Source organism: Chiloscyllium punctatum, chromosome 2, assembly GCF_047496795.1.
Source record: "Chiloscyllium punctatum isolate Juve2018m chromosome 2, sChiPun1.3, whole genome shotgun sequence".
In the NCBI taxonomy this organism is placed as follows: Eukaryota; Metazoa; Chordata; class Chondrichthyes; order Orectolobiformes; family Hemiscylliidae; genus Chiloscyllium; species Chiloscyllium punctatum.
The window spans coordinates 53,788,530-53,803,427 of NC_092740.1; positions in this window are offsets into that span (position 1 = coordinate 53,788,530).

Consider the following 14,898-nt stretch of genomic DNA (forward strand, 5'->3'; position numbering starts at 1 on the left):
GCAAACTGGAGTAGAGCATAGGACCCTACAGATTTCCAGATGTAGCTGACTCTGTGGGAATTGCCTGGGAAATTGAAGATTCTAAAAGGGAATTTCCTTGTATTTGGGACTCTCTGAAAATTCTTTAACATCAGAGAATTCAGAGAGTTTTGCTTTCATTAAGCTACTAATTACCCAAGAAAAGGTAGACACCTGGTCTATCTCCTGGATATCTATTAATCTGACATCCCAATTTATGACCCTGTCTCCCCAACGACATCAGTGAATCCTTGCACCTTCAGGACTCTAAGCAACCAGTACCAACCCCCTCCCCACCCCACCAAGACCAGCAGATTCTACTACCCAGAACCCTGAGAAATTCCTCCATCTAGAGCTGATACACCCCTCATCTGCCAGCCCTAACATTTTCCCTCTGTTGCTGGACCTGGCATCCTACTCCACCTTTCAACTCCAAAGTCCCATTTGCCTCCCAGCCCTAACACCTAAACCCCTTCTCTTGCAATCAGGCTGAGAGTTAACATTAATCAGAAACTTGAGCCATATAAATACTGTATCCACAAAAGCAAGTCAAAGTTTATTGATGAAATAATTCATTATCTGGGTAATCCAAGATGGAGGACAGGAAAAAAATGTGGCTCTAAGAGCTGCTTCTTTTTTGAGGTATTTTAGGTGTTGGAGGTGATTTTCTTGAATTCCAGAACTAAAAATTATTGTTTTATATGCTGTTTCATTGTGTTGGAACTTTGGGGAAAAAAGATCAAAACAACGGCACTTTTAAAAGAAGGAAGACAGACAAAAGGCAGCAACCTTTTGAGTGACCTGCTAACTGACACAGCAGTGAACCTGCACAGTTGCTGCCTTTGCTGTTTGAGTTCATGTATCTGTGGACATCACAGTGTGTCTCGTAAAACAAATAGCAAAATTCAGAGCTGACCTTGGAGGAACCTGTGTAGGAGAGCTCAACAGAGGAACAGATAAGTGTATAGTTTTCAATGTAAAACCTTGCTGTAAGTCTACATTAGTGAGTAGAGTGGGTTCTTTCTTGATTATATGTTTTATTAAGATCTGTCTCTTGATTACATTTTAGAAATATAAACCATAAGTATGAAGTTAGCTTGGAGCACTTTTTTAGAGCAAAAAGATAGTGCTGTTTTCTGGGTCTGTAGATTGTGAAGGAGCAATGATGGTCTTTAGGAGAGTGATATGCTCTTCCTGTCAAATGTGGGAGTTTAGGGAGAGTTTCCAAGCTACTAATGATTATGTCTGCAGAAACTGTCTTCGGTTGTGAATTCCATCAAATCGCATGGATAGGCTGGAGCGGCAATTAGAGGCACTGAGGAATTTACAACAGCCAGGGGGTGTGATGGATGGCAGTTATAGGAAGAGAGAAAAGCCACTGATACAGTCAGGTAAATGGATTAAATGCAGGAAAGGTAGGAGGGGTAGGCAGATAGTACAGACGTCTTTGGTGGCTATCCCCATTTCAAACAAATATACTGTATTGGAAAATGTAGAGGGTGATTGGCTCTTAGGGAAATGTAGCATGAACAGCCAAGTTTCTGGTATCAAGACTGGCTCTAATGTAATGAGGGGTGTGTCAGGTTCCAAGCAATCGATTGTGATAGGGAACTCTTTAGTCAGAGGCACAGACAGATGTTTCTGCGGTCAGTAGCAAAAAATCAGAATGGTGTGTTGCCTCCCTGATGCAAAGATTAAAAATATCTCAGAGAGGGTGCACCAGGAGGTCATTGTACAAATTGGAACTGATGACATAGGAAGGGGAAAAGATGAATTCTGAAGGGAGAATGTAGAAAGTTAGGCAGGACATTAAAAAGGAGTTTCTCGAGGACCATAATATCTGGATTACTCCCGGTAATATGAGCTAGTGAAGGTAGGAATAGGAGGATAGAGCAGATGAATGCGTGGCTGAGGAGCTGGTGCAGGGGAGAAAGGTTCACATTTTTGGATCATTGGAATCTCTTCTTGGATAGAAGTGACCTGTACAAGTAGGACGGATTGCATCTGAATTGGAAGGGGACTAGTATACTGTCAGGGAGATTTGCTGGAGCAGATTCCCAATCTGCAACCTCTCTCAATTAGAAGGATAAGGGCAGCAGATTTATGTGAACATTACCACGTGCAAATTCCCTGGCGAGGCACATATTATCCTGACTATTCCTTCATAGTAACCAGATCAAAATACTTCATAGTAACTGGGTCAAAAACCTGGAATCTCAAGGCAGGCAATCACCATCACCCAGAGGAACAAGTCAGATGAGGATCTTGTGACAGCAAGTTAGGTAAAGCAAGATGGAGAAAGTGTGGACTGCAGATGCTGAAAATCAGAGTCAAAAAGAGTGGTGCTGGAAAAGCGCAGCTGGTCAGGCAGCATCAGAAGAGCAAGAGAGTCAATGCTTCGAGCATAAGTTCTTCAACATTCCTGATGAAGAGCTTATGCTCAAAACGTCTTATCTCCTGCTCCTCAGATACAGAAAATCTGCTGTGGTGAAGAGACTGTTGTACATCTCCTTTGGAATGTGTCTTTGAAAGAAAGGCTGAAAAAAGATAGTATTTTTCTTTGAGGCTTTTCCTAAGCAGCGTCTGATACAGGATTGTGCTCTGCAGGCTGTTCCCTGGGATGCATACTGAAATAAACATCAACTGCACTTGGTGGACTATCAACTCGGTGAAAGATACTCTTATCTGCCTGAAACTTATTGGTCTTCCAATGCAAAGAGTTGACCTCAAGCAAGTATAGACTAGTACAGTCCAAGGTCTAGGACTACATGCCAAGAACTTGCTATATCTTGGTGCAACTGCTGCCAAAATGCAGTAGGGAAGGCCATCATGTTCTGCCTGAATATAAGAAGAGTCTGTTAGGTTAAGAGATCCTCATGTAGCTTTAGTTGTAATATAAATATGTCCTTGTCTTGTTTATAAAATGCCTTTTTTGTTGCAACTGGATTGAAGCTGTAATGGGGAATGTCAAAATTTGACTACTTCCTGCAATTAGTACTAATCTGTTTTGTGCCTTTTATATTTACTTATAGATAATTTATGAATAAGACATGTTTTTGAAATAAAGAAAAGAAAAAAAGTAAACAGCAAGAGAGTAATTGAAGACTTATTCATGGCAAGGCAGCTCGGCGCGATGGAATGCTCCTGCTGTGCAATGTGGGAAGTCATGGATGCTTGCAGTGTCCAGGGTGGCCACTTGTGTAGAAAACATACAGTTGCAGCTGGTAGAAATCAATATTTCAGATCTGGAACACCATCTGACGTCACTGTGGATTATCCACAAGGCGACGACCTTTATGGATAACATTTTTAGTGAGATGGTCATACCACAGGTAAAGCATGCCCAGGCAGAAAGGGAATGGCTGACCATGAGACAGAGTAAAGACAGCAGGCAGGTACTGTAGGAGTCCCCTGGGGCTATCTCTCTAACAAATTTTCTGTTTTGGACAATGGGGAAAATGTCAGGGAATGCAGTGAGAGCTACATTTGTGACATGAGTTGCATGGAAGTGGGGAGAAAAAGAGCGCAAGTTCATTATTAATTGGGAATTCTATCATAAAGAGAATGTATGGATGTTTCTATGGTTACACACAGATTATCAGGATGGAATGTTACCTCTCTAATGCCAGCATCAAGAGTACCACTGAATCGCTGCAGGGCATCCTTGAAGTGAATGGAGAACAGCCAGAGATCATGCTCCATTTGTTACTAACGGTACAGGTAAAATGAGGGATGAAATCCTGTAGCCATCATAAGGGGAGCTAGGAAATAAATTAAAAAGCGGCACTCAGAAGTAGCAGTCTGAAGATTTCTCCTAATGCCATCTATTAGTGAGATAAGGAACAATCTACAAAGATAGCTAATACTTAAATTATACATGATTTGGAGATGCCGGTGTTGGACTGGAGTGTACAAAGTTAAAAATCACACAACACCAGGTTATAGTCCAACAGGCTTAATTGGAAGCATTAGCTTTCGGAGCGCCGCTCCTTCATCAGGTGGTTCATCAAGCTTTACAGCACTTAACAAATTCACTTTTATAAAATGTATGTCCATACTGCTTCCATACTTCTTAACTTTTTTTCTCAAATCAAGTTTGAATCTTTAAGATTTGCAAACAACATCCTGTGTTAGTAAAGACTTGATTTATGGTGAGCCTTTTGCAGAGTCAGAGCAGGATATGGTTTTAAGGAAGTCATGTTGCTTTAATTGCTGAAGATCTCCACTAGCTGCAGTGTGAACTACTGGTCTGCCACAACCATTGTATCAGAGGGAAGATACCATCTCTACCTGTGAGGTTTGTAGGAATCATAACACAGAAAGCACTGAATATGGAATATTAAAAACACAATTTTAAAGGGGACCCAGTTTATAACACTGATGACCATTGGCAACCAACTGGTCACAATTCTACAAACCAATTTTGCCAGCCAAATTACACCCTGCACACACAATCTGATGCCTGGTTGTCTACAGTTTCTTCTATTACTTGAACAAAACTACAGTGCAAACATCACGCCCATTGAATTTCAGCAACTTGCTTTTAAAAGTCCATGCAGCAAGTCCATGTCCTTGGTTTTAAAATAGTTATTTTTCCATTTTGGTTCACCAGCAAAACCTTACAAAATAAAATCATACAGTTTTTAACATACTAAAATCTACATTAGTTATAAGTTAGTCAGATGTCACTGTAGCTCAAACTTCTGTAATCTCCATTTTAAAAATTTGGTCCATTTTGATTCTTTCTGTTAAAATGAGAAAGTTCACGTTACACTACATTATACCCTATCTGCCAATTTTTTCGCCCACTTAAACTGTCTATCACTTTGAAATCTATCCATGTCCTCTTTCCAACTTGCTTTCCAAGCTATCTTTGTGTGATCTGCAAACTTTGTAACCCATATTTAGTTCTCTTCATTGAAATAGTGTATAAATAGTTGACATGCCAGCATAGACACCACCCACGCCCTCCACCTCCTCGAAGACTTCTGTTTCCCCGGCCCCCAATGCCTCATCTTCACCATGGATATCCAATCCCTCTACACCTCCATCTGCCATGACCAAGGCCTCCAAGCCCTCCATTTCTTCCTCTCCCGACGTCCCCAACAGTACCCTACCACTGACGCTCTCATTCGTTTAGCTGAACTGGTCCTCACCCTTAACAATTTCTCCTTCAAATCCTCCCACTTCCTCCAGACCAAAGGGGTAGCCATGGGCACCCGTATGGGCCCCAGCTATGCCTGTCTCTTTGTCATCTACGTAGAACAGTCCATCTTCTGTAGTTACACTGGCACTACACCCACCTCTTCCTCTGCTACATTGATGACTGCATCGGTGCCACCTCGTGCTTCCACGAGGAGGTTGAGCAGTTCATCAACTTCACCATTCCACCCCGACCTTAAATTCACCCGGGCCATCTCTGACACCTCCCTCCCCTTCCTGGACTCTCCATCTCCATTAATGACGACCGACTTGACACTGACATTTTTTACAAATCCGACTCCCACAGCTACCTGGATTATACCTCTTTCCACCCTACCTCCTGCAAAAATGCCATCCCGTATTCCCAATTCCTTCACCTCTGCCGTATCTGCTCCCAGGAGGACCAGTTCCACCACAGAACACACCAGATGGCCTCCTTCTTTAGAGACCGCAATTTCCCTTCCCACGTGGTTAAAGATGCCCTCCAACACATCTCGTCCACATCCCGCATCTCCGCCCTCAAACCCCACCCCTTCAACCATAACAAGGACAGAATCCCCCTGGTGCTCACCTTCCACCCTACCAACCTTTGCATAAACCGCATCATCCGACGACATTTCCACCACCTCTAAATGGACCCACCATCAGGGATATATTTCCCTCCCCACCCAGTTCTGCTTTCCACAAAGACCGTTCCCTCCGTGACTACCTGGTCAGGTCCACGCCCCCCAACAACCCACCCTCCCTTCCTGGCACCCTCCCCTGCCACCACAGGAATTGCAAAGCCTGTGCCCACACCTCCTCCCTCACCTCCATCCAAGGCCCCAAAGGAGCCTTCCACATCCATCAAAGTTTTACCTGCACATCCACCAATATCATTTATTGTATCCGCTGCTCCCGATGTGGTCTCCTCTACATTGGGGAGACTGGACGCCTCCTAGCAGAACGCTTTAGGGAACATCTCCGGGACACCCGCTCCAATCAACCCCACCGCCCTGTGGCCCAACATTTCAACTCCCCGCCGAGGCCATGCAGGTCCTGGGCCTCCACCACCGCTGCTCCCTCACCACCCGTGGCCTGGAGGAAGAACGCCTCATCTTCTGCCTCGGAACACTTCAACCCAAATCAATGTGGACCTCACCAGTTTCCTCATTTCCCCTTCTCCCAGCTTACCCCAGTTTCAACCTTCCAGCTCAGCACCATTTCCCATGACCTGTCCTACCTGCCTATCTTCCTTTCCACCTATCCACTCCATCCTCCTCTTTGACCTATCACCTTCATCCCCACCTCCATTCACCCATTGTACTCTTCGGCTACCTTATCCCACCCTCCTCTCTGACCTATCACCTCCATCCCCACCCCCTGCTATGTTCTCCCCACCCCCACCCCCTCTAATTTATCTCTCCACTCTGCAGGCACCCTGCCTCTATTCCTGAGGAAGGGCTTTTGCCCGAAACATCGATTTTCCTGCTCCTTGGATTCTGCCTGACCTGCTGTGCTTTTCTAGCACCACTCTAATCTAGACTCTGGTATCCAGCATCTGCAGTCCTTGTTTTTACCTATGCTAGCATAGATCCCTGTGACACTCTATTCATTATATCTTGACAATCTAAAAGATTACCCATTTATACCTGTACTTTTCTGCTTTTTCTTACCGTACATCTTTCCTTAAAATTCTAGAATGGATAATGACCACATGGCTAATGCAGTACCATATTGCAAAATGTGAAGTTATATACATGATGTGAAAAATGGAAAGGACATGTAGTATTTAAATGGTGTTATATTGGGAACTGTGAATTTACAAAGGGACCTGGGGTGTCCCTGTATACCTGTTAATGAAAGTAGACAGGCAGGCTCATCAAGCACATTAGGATGACAAATGTTAATTCAACCTTCATTGCAGCAGGATTTGAGTTCAGTGTAGGGATGTCTTACTACAGTTAGACGGCCTTGGTCAGATCATACCTGGAGTATTGCATGCAGTTCCGGTGTCCCTAACTAAGAAAGGATATATTGCCATAGAGGGAGTGCAGCAGAGATTCACTGGGCTAACAAGATTGCACAGGCTAGATGCAGGGAGAATGATTCTCCTGGTTCAAAAGTCCAGAACAAAGGGACACAATCTCAGGATATATGGTAGAGCATCTATGACTGAGATGAGGAAAATATTTTTCATTCAAAGGGTGGTGAATATGTGGAATTCTCTACCATTGAATAATGTAGAGACCAAGTCACTGAATATATTCAAGAAAGAGACAGATACATTTTTAGATTTCATGGACATCAAGAGGTATATGGAGAAAGTGGGGATATGACATTAATACAGAAGATCAACCATGAACAAATTGAATGGTGGTACAGATTTGAAGGGCCAAATGCCTTCTTCCTGCTCCTGGGTTGTTATGTTTCATAATATATCTCATCAGACAGGTAAAGCAGAACTGAGCTAAAGGTCAGATTATATAGAGATACTGTAATAATAAGTAAACAATGGGACAACAGAATCTAATCCTATTCTGCCATACAATTTCTGATTCCACTGTAGAATTTCCTATTCTTTGAATTTCTATCTCCTTTCTTTACTAAGTGTCTTTTTCATCTCTAAAACCCATACACCACCATTTCTCAATCACATGCAGATAGTTGTGAAGCATTGGGGTCAAAACAGATTTTTTATGTCATGGCTTTTTATCCTTCCCAGAGTAAACCCCTACTTAGTAGAGATGTAAACAAATCTGTCAGGTAAGTCAAAAGATCGCTGGAGTATTTTGAATGAATGAAGTTCAATGGTAGATGGTTACTGTACTTGTAAGGACTCATTCTTCTAATTTTTTTTCACAATAATGGTGAGAGCCATGCTCTTTTTGAGATATGTTAAAGTATTGTGCACTTACATAATTTTCTACATTCCCTCATGCTGGTTGGAATGATGTGATGGACATAATGATTTATTATTCCTATCATAGTACATATATTCAAATATTAAACACACTATGCATACAAGGATATGAAACAGTGCAACATAAAAAATTGCCCCAGTGTTACACATGATGGCATTTAAATATTTACCCTCTGTCGTGAACCACTGAATTAAGTTGTATCTCTAAAGAAAAATGCCAGAATTTTCTCTGAGGGCATTTTCTATTATTTTTAACTGAAAAACTATGCACAAATATTCTGAAAAACTATGCACAAATATGCTACATCTTGCCATTTAGAATTAGACATTCGTAATACATCCAATTATGAATGAATTCTACAGTCTATCTATGCATGATTAAATTATAAATTTGTACTTCTGATTTTTTACTGTGATAACTATTTTAATTCTTTTATAACTGAGCACTGATTTCTAAACATGCATTTTATAATGACATGCAGCACATGAATTTAACTATTGCATTTAAATGTTAGCTGTGAAATGTTCAACTAAAATTTCTTTCAATGTTTGTAAATACAATGAATATAATGTACAGTATTCTTATGGTTTAGCTATCATATATATTGAAAGCTATCACATATATTGAATATCATATGAAATTGCTTGAATGATTGATGCTAAGATATTTGTGCTTAATTTGACTCTGACAATAGATGTAGATCTTCATTTATTTTTTTTCTCAGTTTAGATCTTTTTCTGACAATTGATTGTAGAAAATCCAAATGTATTCTCATGAGAATCAATTACAGTTTTTTAAAATTGGTTTCTCATGAATATATGCTTTCCCTAGATATAACTTATTATGTCAACCAAATGGCAAATAGAAGGCTCACGAGAACTAATTTCAGGAGACTGATTCTTTGACACTATCTTTATGATAATTTTTTAAAAAGTGGTATTCCAGGACAGCAGTCAAAGTGAATCTTGTTGCACAGTGGGAAAAGAATTTAGGGATAGCTCATTGAAGTGAAAATAATTTTACCTGAATAAATCTACAGTTAAAAAAAATATAGCATTATCAAAAGCATGTGTTAATAAAAAACCTTTTTAACATGCTGTGCTGTGCATAAAATACTTGAGATGTAAAATCTAGGAGAATTGTCTCTGCTAGTTAAAGCATTGCACACTGTTGCCATGGATATGTTTTCCCTGTTGGTTATGAGATTGGCAGAGTTGTATGCTGGCAGCCAGAACTCAGCTCAGTTATTTCCACTAGAGAGTTACAGCTAAATTCACTATTTGTTTATCACAACCTATTTAAAAATAATATGATTTATCAAAAATAAAGATTCATTTTTCAATTTCTTTATATTATTTGAAAATGAAGAAATATTTTGTTGATTTACAAAGGTTAAGTAGTGTGCTTACCATATATTTATTTGTTACATTGCCAACCATACCTTTCAATAACAAAATTTCTGTAATTCCAAAAAGTCATGCACCATAGTACAAAGGAAACCAAACTGTTCCATTTTAATAGTATTTACATTGTTCTAAATTCCAGAGTTGTGCTACAGTGCTCTTTGACTTACATATGTGGAGGAAATGGCCAAGTGGTATTATCAATAGATTATTAATCCAGAGATCCCAATAATGATCTGGGGACCTGGGTTCAAATCCAGATAACTTGAAGCCAATGTTGATCGTGAGGACAAAACCCATCAGGTTTGCTAATGTCTTTGAGAGGAGGAACTGCCTTTCTTACCTGGTCTGGCCTAATGTGATTCCAGCCCCACAGCAATGTGGTTGACACGTAAGTGTTCTCGGGACAATGAGGAATAGGGATGGGCAATAAATTGTGGCCTAGCGAGTAATGCTTATATGCTGTGATTGAATACAAAAAATTGCATTATAGCATGATTCCTAAAGTGTTAGTTTCATTTATTTAATAAACAAAGTTACAGCACAAGGTGATTCAGTACAAGAGAGGTAATGCAATAATTGAAAATCAACCTAGACTGATGATTTAAATAATGAAAGTTCTTGGATTTGCACAGTGCCTTGGGACACTACTACCACAACCAACACCACCAGCAATGCCAAAGCATTGATACAGCCAAAAAAACTTTTGAAAGATAAACATTTGTAGTATTGCAAATGCAGTAGTACATTTTCATAGAATAAAGCCGGACATAAGCTGTTGTTTTTCAGATGTTTATACAGAGATAAATGTTAGCCCAGGACCAAGAGACTTTTCCTACTCTTTGTTGAGTGGCAATGTGAGATATTCGAGCCACCTAAGAGGACAGACAAGATTTTGGTTTAACATCTCACATGGAAGATGGCACATCATATGGTCTTCAGTACTGCCAACCTAGACTCTGTGCTTAAGTCTGGCTCAAGGGTAGAAGACAAAGGGTGGTGGTGCAGAGTTGCCTTTCAGACTGGAGGTCCACTGCTTTTTGTCATTTATATACTCGAGTTGGGTGTGAACATAGGAGGTATGGTTAGTAAGTTTGCAGATTACACTAAAGTTGGAGATGTAGTGGACAGTGAAGAAGGTTACCTCAAAGTATAATGGGACCTTGATCAGATGGGCCAATGGCCTGAGGAGTGACAGATGGAGTTTAATTTAGATAAATGTGAGGTGTTGCATTTTGTAAAAGTAAATCAGGTCAGGACTTATATAGTTAATGGAGTGTTGCTGAATAAAGAGACTTTGAAGTGCAGGTTCATAGTTCCTTAAAAGCGGAGTCCTAGGTAAACTGGATAATGAAGAAGGCATTTGGTTTGCTTGCCTTTACTGGTCAATGCATTGAGTACAGAAGTTGGGAGGTGTTGTTTCAGGTGTATAGGACATTGGTTAGGCCACTTTGGAATACTGTGTCCAATTTTGGTCTCCCTGCTTTAGGAAGGATGTTGTGAAACTTGCAAGGGTTCAGAAAATATTAACAAGGACGTTGCCAAGGTTGGAGAGTCTGAGCTATAGGGAGAGGCTGAATAGACTGGGGATATTTTCCCTGGAGCATCAGAGGCTGAGGGGTGACCTTATAGAGTTTTATAAAATCATGAGGGGCATGGATAAGGTGAACAGCCAAGGTCTTTTACCTGGGCTAGGTGAGTCCATAACTAGGGCACAGGTTTAAGCTGAGAGGGGAAAGATTTAAAGGAGCAACATTTTCACACAGAATGTATGAAATGAGCTGCCAAATGAAGTGGTGGAGGCTGGTACAATTACAGCATTTAAAAGGTATCTGGATGGGTATTTGACAAGGAAGGGTTTGCAGGGATATGCGCCAAATGCTGGCAAATGGAACTAGATTAATTAGGATATCAGGTTGGCATGGATGAGTTGGACTGAAAGGTCTGTTTCCATGCTGTACTGCTCTATGACTCTAAGTTCTTGGAGAACAATCTGAATGCGTAGCTTTCAAGCTCAGAAGCAAGAGTGATAACAATGACCTAAGACTGAAAATGTAGTAACAAACCAAGTTGACAGAGTCTTTAAATTAGTTTACTAAGTTTATCTTTTGGTTATAAAATTGACAGACTTTGTAAGGGAGGGTTGTGGGTAATTGAGCAAAAACATGTTGTCTAGAGTTTCTGGCTGATGGTCGTGGCCAATAACATGGGTAGTCACTGTCACTATCAAATAGGTAACATTCTTGGCTGAAAAAAATAATGTACATGTATCACAGCAATATAATGAAAAATAATGCATCACTGCATGTTTTCAGAGTATATACCATTCTTGGTGATGTAGCTATAGCATTAGTAATACAGGATAACTAACAATTGAAGAAAGACACTTTTTTTGCATAGAATTTTGGAATACTGGTATAATGTAGTGTCCTGAAGTGATGAGCTATTTTTAAATTAATTGCTTCAGTTTGTCCATGAGAAAAGTAGGAGCATCTACACTGGCACAGGCAGTATTCTGTGTTTGAGTGAATTATACTCTTTAAAAAACTGAAACATATCATAAAAAACATTTGTTTCTTCGAGTTAATAGAAATGCTCACTGTACCTATTTGAACGAACAAAATGAATTCACTTTAGAAAGAAATTTACATAACTTACAAATAATATTGTGATTTTACCATTTAGTGATTATTCGAACCTGTGTTTAATGGTCAATTGCACAAAAATATGCATTTTTACAGAATTATAAAATATAGTACTAGCTCCTGAAATATGACATGTCATGAATACTGTTCCAGATCACAGGGAAGTATAACTTAATTCATTATTGTTGTAACCAGAGTTGGATAAGGTATATATACAAGGAACAGTAAAAATGTTGCTGTGTGACAGAATGTGACAAAATATAATTTCTATTGCTTGTCTTAATTCTGCACAGCATCTTTATAATGCACTTGAATCCTGGGAACACTTTCAATTTTTTGAAATTTGGACACAAATTTTTAATATTTAACTTATGCAAAATAATTACAGTGCTTAGATTAATCCTAAACTGATTAATGTTGTTATGAAGTTTCACATATAGAGAAGTCACTCATTAATGTCTATACTGGAAGAGTTACAGAATGGAAAATTAATTTCATGCAACACAACTATTTTACATCTAGACTCGAGAGTAGAATTATCAATGTAAGGATGATAAACCGACACCCAGATCATTTCCAGTACACCTCACCAACCATGCAATGTGATTTTGAAACTTTTACTGCTTTTTCTCTCAAATCTTGACTCTTCTTTTCACTTTGATTGAATCTGCCAACTCACACTTCAGCAGACCATTCTAGTTTATAAATGCAGAAATTGCTGGAAAAACTCAACAGGCCTGGCAGCATCTGTGAAGTGAAAGCTGTATTAATATTTCAGGTCCAGTGACCATTCTTCAGAACTGTAGGCTAGTAGAGTGGTGAAACTCTGGGCTATTTTGGATTTCCCCATGCATAGTATAAAATGTGATATTTTACATAATGTTGGCGTGAGTAGATTCGATTCAAAGTTTGATCCAAACTTCAGCATTGTCATTGCATCTTTTGCTGACTTGTTGAAGAAAAGCAGAAAATTAGAATGGATGCAGGAATGTCAAAGTAACCTCACACCTTTAATGCATTGTCTGAGTTAAAATGTCACTTTTTAAAAATACTGATACTAAATTATCTCAGGGCAGTTACTTGAAATAAATTCTGTGATTTGCATATTAAGCAATCGAAACCTGCATCCCCATTCTAAGTGATTAAAGACTGAAGAGCCATCTAGATTTGTCTAATATGTCTCATCAGTTATATGATCAGTTATATCAGTTATCTTTTACTTAAAAATTCTGTGTCCTATGTATCCTGCCTCACTAGCTACCTGACAAAGGAGCAGCACTCCGAAAGCTTATACTTTCATATAAACCTGTTGGACTATAACCTGGCGTCATGTGATTTTTAACTTTGTCCACACTAGTCCAAAACTGACACCTCCACATCTTGAAAATTGAAGGCTGTGCTGATAACCGCGTTTTTTCCCATTTCTAATTTTAGCAGGCCATTCGAACTGTCCTTTGCAAGCAGTGATATCAATGTGGAGGCTGTTTTTTTCTGTAAGACGATGAGATGGGGATCAAGTGGCCTTTCAGTTATTTTTCAAACTGATTGCATGTCAGCAAAAATATTCTATAGTGGAGAAGGTGACATTGAGTCATCTGCTGGCTCTCCATCATTTTGAGATTTACATCACCAACAATGTGGAAGAATCTGTTATTTATTGACCAAAAAAATCCTTTAATATTCTTAGAAAAGTTTTGGGTAGAGAACTTACAATTATTTTGATAGAGCTAAGTTGTCCCACTGTATAATTTTAAAATTGGTCATATGCCTGGAAAGGAAAATCTTATACCAGACATTTTATCTACAGCACATTTGAAGGACACTGAGTGATGTGGTGCTCATGAACTTATGTAAAATATGGTTGCTGTGTAATTCACTGTATGTTTAATGTCAATATATTACTACCGTTAGAAAGATGATTTTGAAGTACTGTGAAGGTATTTTTTGATGAGTAATAAAAATAACTCTTAAAGATGCAGTTTCATTGTCCTTGGGGGGGCAAAATTTGATGGATGGTGTGTAATTTCTAAATGTTTAATTATGACTTATTTTGGGATTTTGAAATTTGAGCTTTTTGCCTGTGATTTTTTGTGAGTCTAAAGGGATTAGTATTTAACCTCTAACTGTTCCTGTAGTCATGATAATTTTTTTTAAGCACTGTACTAGAGGAAAAACAAGGCACAGGCACAAGTCAGGAATGTGATGGAATACTCTTTCCTTTCCTGGATCGTGGCATTTTAAACAACACTCAAGAAAATTGTCACCATGCAGGACAAAGGGGCCCTCATGTGATTGGCACCCCAACACACTATCCTCAACATTCATCGACAAAATAATAATGTGGTGTGTACCATATACTAAGTGTTTTCCAGTAACTCAGCAAGACTCCTCCAACAAAACCTCTGAACCCACAACAATTACCACATAAGAAGGTCACATTCCCCTCCAAGTTACAGATCATCCTGACTTGGAACTATATCACTGTTCCTTCACTGCTGCTGGATCAAAATCCTGAAGCTCCTTTCATAATAAGACCATGGGTATTTCAACACTCCAAGGGCATAGTAGTTTAAGAATGTGGCTCACAACAATCTTCTCTGGGACAGTTAGGAATAGGTAATAATTGTTGGGCTCGCTGACTAAATGCACATCCCATGAATAAATAATAAAATAAAATTGCTTGTAACTCTGTAGATCTTCGTTCTAATCACATTTTCACAAACCTAA